This window comes from Otolemur garnettii, unplaced genomic scaffold, assembly GCF_000181295.1.
Source record: "Otolemur garnettii isolate 467f Iridium unplaced genomic scaffold, OtoGar3 scaffold00296, whole genome shotgun sequence".
In the NCBI taxonomy this organism is placed as follows: Eukaryota; Metazoa; Chordata; class Mammalia; order Primates; family Galagidae; genus Otolemur; species Otolemur garnettii.
Window position 1 is genome coordinate 820,346 of NW_003852691.1, and position 9,655 is coordinate 830,000.

The following is a 9,655-nucleotide window of genomic DNA, read 5'->3' on the forward strand; positions in this document are numbered from 1 at the left end:
ATAGTGATCAAAACAGCATGGTACTGGCACAAAAACAGAGCGGTAGATGTATAGAACAGAATAGAGAACCAAGAGATGAACCCAGCTACTTACCATTATCTGATCTTTGACAAGCCAATTAAAAACATTCAGTGGGGGAAAGATTCCCTACTTAGGAAAGGCAAAGGCAAGATGGCAGACTGTAGCCAGCTTTTTACAGAAGCTCCCATCCAGAAGAAGGCTTAAAGGACAGAAGCTTAGCAAGGGAACTGATGGTTTGGAGCAGAGCCAAGAGAGAAGATTGAAGAGCGCACTTCAACATTCCTGAGGCGAGCTCTGACCCCAAACATACAACCAAAAGGTACAAAATCCACCACCAAGCTGATGGGAGTTCCCTCCCCCAAACAAGGGCTCACAGTTTACTCCATGCAAACAAGCAAACAAGCAAGCAGAGTTCAAACTTCCTCCCACTCTATCCCACGGGAGAGACCCCCTAAAAACTGGACCTCCCACCCCTGCAGGCATGCCATGGCATCCTCCTGTCAGACATAAAACTGTAAAACTGTATAAGTCTGTATATATTCCCCACCTGCAACATTGAACTCTGAGGAGTCCCAAACCACCAACTCCAAGGTCTGCAGGTTTGTTACCTATGGAGTCCAGATTCTTCGGCATCTGCTTGAGAGAAGTAAGGGGGAAAGTGCTGGTGCTGTTCTGTGTTGACTGTGGCACAGGTGTGGGGGAAGAGAGTTGGCTTGGAGGAAGCCAATACAGCAACAGGGGCATCCTGAGCTGTGAACTGATGCCATTCCAGCCCTGTATCTCTGGGCAACCAGAGGTTCTAGATAGAAGCCACAGGCTGAACGCTGATAACTTTCGTAAGTAAAGAGACCATTAGTACCAGACCTCAGAGTGATACAGCTGAGACAAAGGCAGTGGGCGGGCAGAGGCTGGAATTGACACCTGAGTGTAAACTGCTATTTGTCTGCTGCCCAGAGCTGAATGCAGCCTCTGACTTGCAGAGAATCTAGCCATTCAGAAGCCAAATTTAGACACGCAAGGCTACCCTGCTGAACTCAGATTTTTGGCTGATTTTAGCAGTCATAAACCCCAGAAACAGTTCTCTACTGGAGTGAATAAAGTCACAGACCTGGGGAATTATGAGTGACTGGGTGCAATTGGGGAAGGAGGTATTAACCTTCCCAGACTAACCCATCTGCTGGTGGGTCCCTTTGCCTTCATGGAGCACTGCAGCAAGTTATACCCAAGCTGCGAGCAGACCTCTCTTATGTAGCTGCTGGAAACCTTTGAACTTTTCCACCTGAAATGGGTGCTACTGGGACAACAGATTTGGACCCCATAAATCAGGCAGACCACCCAGGGACTATTCAAAGGGACACCTGCAGTGTATGGTTGAGGGAAGGTTTGGTTTTCCTTGAACAATTGTTGCAGATGGGGGGTGGGGCGATTTAATTGCTGGTATTTCTCCACAGCTGAGACTTCAACCAAGAGAAACTGAATCACTAGGGTAGGACAGAGACCAGCTGAAAATAAGACAGAGCCATTTAGCCCCATCACACCAAGCAAGTCCCCAGTCTCTCAGGTTGTAACACTGCACGAGTCCTTGACAAACCTCAAGGGGAAAAGCCAAACGGGGTAAAACAACCATGGGGCAGAATCAGCGGGAAAGCTCTGATAATATGAATAACCAGAGTATGTCAGCCCACTGAAGAAAGGATGCAGCAGATGAAACTGAAGATCCCCTACATAAACAGATGGCTGAGATGTCAGAAATTGAATTCAGAATTTGGATTGCAAATAAGATTAATAGAATAGAGGCAAACATAGAAATAGGAATTCAAGGAGCATTCCAAAAGTTCACTCAAGAATTCAAAGACAAAACCACAAAGGATTCTGAAACATTAAGGCAGGAGATTTCAGCCCCCAAAGATCTGAAAAATACAGTAGAATCTCTTGGTAATACAGTGCAAGAGATAGAAGAAAGGATCTCAGATGTAGAAGACAAATACGAATATGTTTGAATATGTTCAAACATCCAAGGAGAATCAGAAATGGACAGCAAAAATGGATCATTCTCTCAGAGAGCTCTGGAATAATTTGAAGAAAACTAATATTTGCCTCATAGGAATCCCTGAAGGTGATGAAGTTGCTTCACAAAACACAGAGGCTCTTCTGTATGAAATTATAAAAGAGAACTTTCCAGATATGTCAAGAGATCCTGAAATTCAGAATGCAGACAGCTTCAGAACCCTAGCACGACTCAACTTGAATAAGACATCCCCCAGACATATCATAATTAACTTCACCAAAGTTAATATGAAAGAGAAAATATTGAAAGAAGTGAGATGTAAGAAAACTACAACCTACAAGAGGAAGAATATTAGAATAACTACAGATCTCTCTGCTGAAATATTTTAGGCAAGAAGATGGTGGGCATTGACATTTAATCTCTTAAAACAAAATAACTTTAAGCCCAGGATCCTATATCCAGCTAAACTGAGTTTCATTTATGATGGAGAAATTAAATACTTTAATGACATCTATGCGTTGAAGAAATTTGCCATAACTAAACCAGCTCTCCAGGATATTCTCAGACCTATTCTCCATAATGACCAGTACAATCCTCCACCACAAAAGTAATCTAACTCAGAAAGCATTGATCAAACTCCAACTTCTACAGTGGTGAAAGGATTAAAAATGTCCACTGGATTCTGAACAACTCAATACCTAAAATTTTATCAGGCTTATCAATAATTTCAATCAATGTGAGTGGCTTAAATTGTCCTCTAAAGAGACACAGATTGGCTGATTGGATACAGAAACTTAGACCAGACATCTGTTGTATACAAGAATCTCATCTTACCTTAAAAGACAAATATAGACTCAGGGTGAAGGGATGGTCATCTATATTCCAGGCTAATGGAAAGCAGAAAAAAGCAGGTGTTGCAATTTTATTCACAGATACAATAGGTTTTAAACCAACAAAAGTAACCAAGGATAAAATGGCCACTTTATATTTGCTAAGGACAATACTCAATACGATGAGATCTCGATTATCAAAATCTATGCACCCAACCAGAATGCACCTCAATTTATAAAAGAGACTCTAACTGGCATGAGCAACTTAATTTCCCCAAGCTCCATCACACTCAGAGATTTTAACATTCCTTTGGCAGTGTTGGATAGATCCTCCAATAAGAAGCTTAGCAAAGAAATTTTGGATTTAAATTTAACTATCCAACTTCTGGACTTATCAGACATCTACAAAACATTTTATACTAACAAAACTAAATACACATTTTTTTCATCAGTAGATGGAACATACTCCAAAATTGATCACATCCTGGGCCACAAATTTAATCTCAGCAAATTTAAAGAAATAGAAATTATTCCATGCATCTTCTCAGACCACCATGGAATAAAAGTTGAACTCAGTAACAACAGGAATCTGCAAATTCATACAAAAACATGGAAGCTAAATAACCTTATGCTGAATGACAGGTGGGTCAGAGACGAGATCAAGAAGGAAATTACCAAATTTTTAGAACAAAATGACACTGAAGATACGAGTTACCAGAACCTCTGGGATACCACAAAGACAGTCCTAAGAGGGAAATTTATAGCTTTGCAAGCCTTCCTCAAGAGAATGGAAAGAGAGGAAGTTAACAACTTAATGGGACATCTCAAGCACCTGGAAAAGGAAGAACATTCCAATACCAAATCCAGTAGAAGAAAAGAAATAACCAAAATTAGAGCAGAATTAAATGAGATTGAAAACAAAAGGATTCAACAAATTAAAAAGTTGGTTTTTTGAAAAATCAACAAAATCAATAAACCTTTGGCCATCCAAACAAAAAACAAAAAAGAATAGAGTCTCTAATCTCGTCAATCATAAATGGTAAAGATGAAATAACAACAGACCCTTCAGAAATTAAAAAAATCCTTAATGAATATTACAAGAAATTTTATTCCCAGAAATATAGCAATCTTAGGGAAATTGAACAATACTTGGAAGCACATCATCTCCTAAGACATAGCCAGAATGCAGTGGAAATGATGAACAGACCTATATCAAGCTCTGAAATAGCATCAACTATACAAAATCTCCCTAAAAAGAAAAGCCCAGGACCAGACAGCTTCACGTCAGAATTCTACCATACCTTTGAGGAGGAACTAGTATCTATACTACTCAACCTTTTCTAAAACATAGAAAAAGACAGAATACTACCCAACACATTCTATGAAGATAACATCACCCTGATCCCCAAACCAGGACAAGACCCAACAAGAAATATAGACCAGTACCACTAATGAATATTGATGCAAAAATATTCAACAAAATCCTAACAAATAGAATCCAGCAACACATCAAAGAAATCATACACCACGACCAAGTGGGTTTTATCCCAGGATCTCAAGGATGGTTCAACATACGTAAATCTATAAATGTAATTCATCACATAAACAAATTAAAGAACAAAGACCATATGACTCTCTCAATTGATGCAGAAAAAGCATTTGATAACATCCAGCATCCCTTCATGATCAGAACACTTAAGAAAATTGGTATAGAAGGGACATTTCTTAAACTGATAGAGGCCATCTACAGCAAACCTACAGCCAATTTTGTATTGAATGGCGTCAAACTGAAATCATTTCCACTCAGATCAAGAACCAGGCAAGGTTGCCCATTGTCTCCATTGCTCTTTAACATTGTAATGGAAGTTTTAGCCATCGCAGTCAGGGAAGAAAAAGCAATTAAAGGTATCCATATAGAGTCAGAAGAGATTAAACTTTCACTCTTCGCAGATGATATGATTCTATATCTGGAATATACCAGGGATTCTACTATTAAACTCTTAGAAGTAATCAAAGAATACAGCAGCATCTCAGGTTACAAAATCAACACTCATAAATCAGTAGCCTTCATATACACCCACAACAGCCAAGCTGAGAAAACAGTCAAGGACCTCATTCCATTCACAGTAGTGCCAAAGATTAAATATTTGAGAGTTTACCTAACAAAGGATGTGAAATATCTTTATAAAGAGAACTATGAAACTCTAAGAAAAGAAATAGCTGACAATGTTAACAAATGGAAAAACATACCATGCTCATGGCTGGGATGAATCAACATTGTTAAAATGTCAATACTACCAAAAGCAATATATAATTTTAATGCAATCCCCATTAAAGCTCCACTGTCATACTTTAAAGATCTAGAAAAAATAATACTTCATTTTATATGGAATCAGAAGAAAACCTTGAATAGCCAAGACATTACTCAGGAACAAAAACAAAGTAGGAGGAATTACGTTACCAGACCTCAGACTATACTATAAATCAATACTGATCAAAACAGCATGGTGGTGATGCTGGGTGAGAGTACTCAAGATGGCCAACAGGCACCAGCCTCTGACAGAAGCTCCTGTCTAGAGGAAAGGATAAAGTCCAGAGAAACCCCCAACAAAGTCGAAAACTGGGAGCCCAGCCAGGAGAGAAGAGTAATACCAGCAGGACACCTCTTCTGAGACAGGCGGAAACTCCTAGAGGACAATCCACAGGTACATACTACACCCCAAAGGAATAGCGTCCATCCCCTCCCCCCAAGAAAAGTGTGCTTTTCCTTTGTTTCCTCTTCAACCGCTTCTCCAAGTTTCCTACAGGCCACTGATACACTGAGGACCTATTCTCTCACTCCATGAGTGAGTGCTGCTGACAGGGAAGTTTACCACCCTGGAGGAACCTGGCTGAGACTCGGAACACCCTGCCCCAGGCAGAAAAGTGGAACTGGCGTTCGCACTGCCATTTTAAGTTTCTAGTCCACCCTCCCTCCCCTTGCCGGCAGAGACAGTGAGAGGAGACCCAAGAACAACATCCACCCACCCTTGCAAGACCAAGCCTCTATCCCAGTCCGTCACGGGAAGAACTGCTTGATTCACACTTTCTGCATGCATACGGATCCCCCTCAATCAGCGCATTCTACACTCAGCTGTCTCCCTGGCTGCTATCTGCATTTCCTGGGACCTTGGCACCGGTGACCGGAATTGATGCCAGACAGGGAAGGCTACACGCCCTGCCATGCTCCCGCCTCCGGGACGTTGGTGGCCCTTGACGGTGATTGACTTCCGCTGGGGAGGGTCACGCAGCTGCACTCTAGCCTCCTGGAGACTTGCTGGCCCACAGTCGCCATCAATTCCTGCCAGGGAGGGTCATGCAGTCCTGCTAGCCACGTGCCCACCTCCAGAGCTTTGGTAGCCCTTGACGGCTATTGACTTATGTTGGGGCATGTCATGCAGCCTCGCACCTGCCTCCCAGAGCCTTGCTGGCTGCGGTCGCCATCGACTCCTGCTGGGGAGGGTTGCGCCATCCCGCAAGCCACACCCCACCTCCAGGGCTTTGGCAGACCGTGAGGGCAATTGACTTCTGCTAGGGCAGGTTGTGCAGCTGCGAACCCACCTGCCAGGGCCTACCAGCCACAATCACCACCAACTCCTGCCAGAGAGGGTCACACCATCCTGCCAGCCATGCACCCACCTCTGGGGCTTTGTTGGCTCATGAGGGCAGCTGACTTCTGCTGGAGTGGGTCACACAGCTGCGCATCTGCCTCCCAGGGCCTTGCCAGCTTGCGGTCACCAGCAGCTCTTGCCAGGGAGAATCGCACCATCCCGCCAGCCACGTGCCCGCCTCCAGGGCTTTCGTGGCCAGTGAGGACAACTGACTTCTGCTGTGGCAGGTCACGCCGCCTCCCAGGGCCTTGGCAGCCTGAGATTGACACTGACTCCTGCAGGGGTGGGCTGCATCACCCCGCCTGCTGTCCCCACCTCCTGAGGCCTTGCCGGTTTGTGCCCAGGAGAAAACTAGAAGAAGTCATTGGCAGAACGGTTTTAGGGACGGTTTCCAAAAGGTGCAAATTAACATGGGGTGGAATCAGCGGAAAAACTGTGGGAACCAATCTAATAACCAGAGTAGATTAACTGCCTTCTCAAAGAAGGATGGGGCAGACACAATTGACGAACCACTACATAAATAGATGTCTCAGATGTCAGAAATTGAGTTCAGACTCTGGATAGTGAATAAGATCAACAGGTTGAAGGAAAAGAAGGAGCTAGAATTTCAAATCATTCAAAAGCTGTCCCAGGAATTCAATGATTTCAAAGATAAAATGATCAAGGATTGCGATATACTGAAACAAGAGGTTGTAGATTTGAAGAGTACGGTTAAATCCCTCTGTCAGAGGATAGACCAGGCAGAAGATAGGATCTCTGACACTGAAGACAAAGACTTTGAACGCGCCCAGACTTCCAAAGATTATGACAAATGGAGAGCAAAAACAGGTCTCTCACTCAGAGAGATCGTGGATAATTCGAAGAAAACTAATATTCACCTCATAGGAATCCCTGAAGGTGACGAAGTTGCTTCACAAAACACAGAGGCTCTCCTTAATGAAATTATGAGAACTTTCCAGACATGCCAAGGGATCCTGAAATTCAGATAGCAGACAGCTTCAGAACACAAGCAAGACTCAATCTGAACAAGACATCCCCCAGGCACAGCATAATCAACTTCACTGAAGTTAACATGAAAGAGAGAAAATCCTGAAAGAAGCTAGACGCAAGAAAACATTAATTGCAAGGGGAAGACTATTAAAATGACTGCAGATCTCTCTGCTGAAACCTTTCAGGCTAGAAGAGGGTGGTCAATGACCTTCAACATCCTAAAACAAAACAACTTTCAACCCAGAATCCTCTATCCAGCTAAACTGAGTTTCATTTATGATGGAGAAATTAAGTACTTTAATGATATTCACATGTTGAAGAAATTTACCATTACCAAACCAGCCCTCAAGGATATCCTCAAACCTATCCTCCATAATGACCAACATAATCCTCCACCACATAAATAAACCCACCCAGAATATTTTGACCACATTCCAATCTCCATAGTGACAAAATGATCAAAGATGTCCAATGAACCTTCCAAAAACTCAATACCCAAAATTATGCCAGGATTATCAATAGTCTCAATCAATGTAAATGGCTTAAACTGCCCACTAAAAAGACACAGTCTGGCTGACTAGATACAAAAATTCAAACCAGATATCTGTTGCATCCAAGAAACTCACATTATTTTAAAAGACAAACATAGACTCAGGGTAAAGGGATGGTCATCTATTTTCCAGGCTAATGGAAAGCAGAAAAAAGCAGGTGTTGCAATACTATTGGCAGATACAATAGGTTTTAAACCAACAAAAGTGAGCAAGGACAATGATGGTTAATTTATATTTGTTAAGGGTAGTACTCAATATGACGAGATTTCAATCATCAATATTTATGCACCCAATCAGAATGCACCTCAATTTTAAGAGACACTCTAACAGACATGAGCAACCTGATTACTCCCAGCTCCAACATAGTCAAAGATTTTAATACCCCTTTGGTAGTGCTGGACAGATGATCCAAAAAGAAGCTTAGCAAAGAAATTCTAAATTTAAACCTAACCATTCAGCATCTGGACATAACGGACATCTATAGAACATTTCACCCTAATAAAACTGAGTACACATTTTATTCATCAGCCCACAGAACATACTCCAAAAGAGATCATGTCCTAGGTCACAAGTCTAACCTCAGCAAATTTAAAAGAATAGAAATTATCCCTTGCATCTTCTCAGACCACCATGGAATAAAAGTTAAACTCAAAAACAACAGGAACTTGCAGACCCAAACAAAATCGTGGAAGCTAAAGAGCCTTATGCTCAATGGCACTTGGGTCAAAGACGAGATCAAGAAGGAAATTACCAAATTCTTGGAACTAAACAACAATGAAGAGATAAGTTATCAGAACCTCTGAGATACCACAAAGGCAGTCCTAAGAGGGAAATTTATCGCACTATAAGCCTTTCTCAAGAAAACGGAAAGAGAAGAATTTAACAATTTGATGGGACACCTCAAGCAACTGAAAAAGGAAGAACACTCCAACCCAAAACCCAGAAGAAGAAAAGAAATAACCAAAATTAGAGCAGAGTTAAATTAAATTGAAAACAAAAGGATTATGCATCAGATTAACAAATCAAAATGTTGGTTTTTTGAAAAGGTCAATAAAATAGGTAAACCTTTGGCCAGCCTAACCAAGGAAAAAAGACTTAAATCTCTAATTTCTTCAATTAGAAATGGTAAAGACGAAATCACAACAGACCCCTCAGAAATTCAAGAGATCCTCCATGAATACTACAAGAAACTTTATTCTCAAAAATATGAAAACGTGAAGGAAATTGACCAATACTTGGAAGCACGCCACCTTCCAAGTCTTAATCAGAACCAATTGGAAATGTTGAATAGACCCGTATCAAACTCTGAAATAGCATCAACTATACAAAATCTCCCTAAAAAGAAAAGCCCAGGACCAGATGGTTTCACATCAGAATTATATCTACCAAACTTTTAAAGAAGAGCTAATACCTATATTATTTAATCTTTTCCAAAATATAGAAAAAGACAGAATATTACCCAACACATTCTATACAGCAAACTTCACCTTGATCCCCAAACCAGGTAAAGACCCAACAAGAAAAGAAAATTATAGACCAATATCTCTAATGAATATTGATGCGAAAATATTCAATAAGATCCTAACAAACAGAATCCAGCAACAC